The following is a 1,553-nucleotide window of genomic DNA, read 5'->3' on the forward strand; positions in this document are numbered from 1 at the left end:
GTCACGTGATTGTGACATCAGAGGTCCAGTACACCACCTCGTTCTAGACCTAACCATGTTACAAAGGCTGCAGGTGCAGCTGCTAAAAAATGCCCCCGTGATGAGGGGAATGCAAAAGAGGAACATAACTTCCTCCAGGGTAGCAGCAGGCATCAGCAACTGGCTGTCTGTACTGTGCCGTTCCCCATCTCCCCTTCCTCCTCACCCTTAGTGCACTGCGCGGCTGCGTAACCTTCATGACATCACAAAGCCACGTCAAAGGTGGGTCATGGCCCGAGCCCAGTGCGGCCAGGGCCAGACAGAGGTTCAAACGGGCCAGAAGTTCAGCGTTCGCACTGCACCCATTATTGGGAACGGACCTGGAGTCAGCCCTGTTCCTTTGTCCTACAGATCCACCAACAGATGTCCACAGTACATCCTCCAGATCACATTTGAAGCCCTTCTCCTCTTTCAGTGAATGAGAAACATTTGGCTTGGCCTTGATAATTATATCTTCCACATAATAGCCACTGGTAGTTCTCTAGTGACAGCTGGACTATATGCTAAAGAATACTTTTCTTGTTTACCTGCCCTGCTTTCAGTGGGAGAATTAAACAGATATAAAAGTTTATAACATAAATAATTCTAGATATAGGTCAGCTGTAGAAAACCCTGCATTTTTTTCTCGTTGCAATAATGAATTATAGTAATTGTGGTTATGTAGCATAGCATTGAAGGAAAGCCCTAATTGAAGACAAGACAGTACAGCATTATGGAATTGAAAACGTGTTCTTTTTATCTTCAGTGACTCCTGTCTGATAGAATAATATTTACCTAGAATAACATTACTCCATATAAAGTGTTTTGTTTTTTTAAATCAAACACCCACTTTTTCTTCCTTTTACTGTACTTGAATTGTGAGACGCACTCTTTTAGGACTTCCTCTTCTGTCATGAGGTTCCCGTGTGAATGGGCCCAGTTTGGTAGTAGCGCACAGCTGAAAAAAAACAATATTGTCACAGCCTTCTAACCTTTAGTAACCCCCTTCTAGAAATCCTACATTTGCCCCTGAGCAGTAGTTGAGCTTGGACACCGGTTTGCAACTTGACATTACTGCTTGAGTGCAACCTCGCCAAACAGCCAGAAGTAGGAGTTATATTTATTTTTACTAAAGTCAAGTGTACAAGGGCTGGAGAAGTAGGTATTTGGGTGGTAGGATTAAGCTCTGCCCAGGGCACTGGGAAGCCTTGCTCCAGCCCTGGTGTAACAATGACTAGTTTCAAATGAAGCAGATCAAGCCAAAAGCTACAAAACATATGTTTAAGTGGAGTCTTTTAACATCTAATTTTCAAAGAATCTGTGAAGGGATTAAATTCCTCCGAGACATCTGAAGTGTGCTTTATAATTTGAACTATTTAATAGCACCTTGTAAATGTTGCTCTTAATCTCTTTAATGCAGTATAACCAACAGGGCGTTTTTTTTACTATTGTTCCACAGCTTTGTAGTATACTAGTCTTACACTCCTGTATATGGCCTTTACTTTGTTCAGTGCAAATTATCTATGAATAGTATA

The sequence above is a fragment of the Taudactylus pleione genome, unplaced genomic scaffold, assembly GCF_031769625.1.
Source record: "Taudactylus pleione unplaced genomic scaffold, aTauple2 ptg000127l, whole genome shotgun sequence".
Classification (NCBI taxonomy): domain Eukaryota; kingdom Metazoa; phylum Chordata; class Amphibia; order Anura; family Myobatrachidae; genus Taudactylus; species Taudactylus pleione.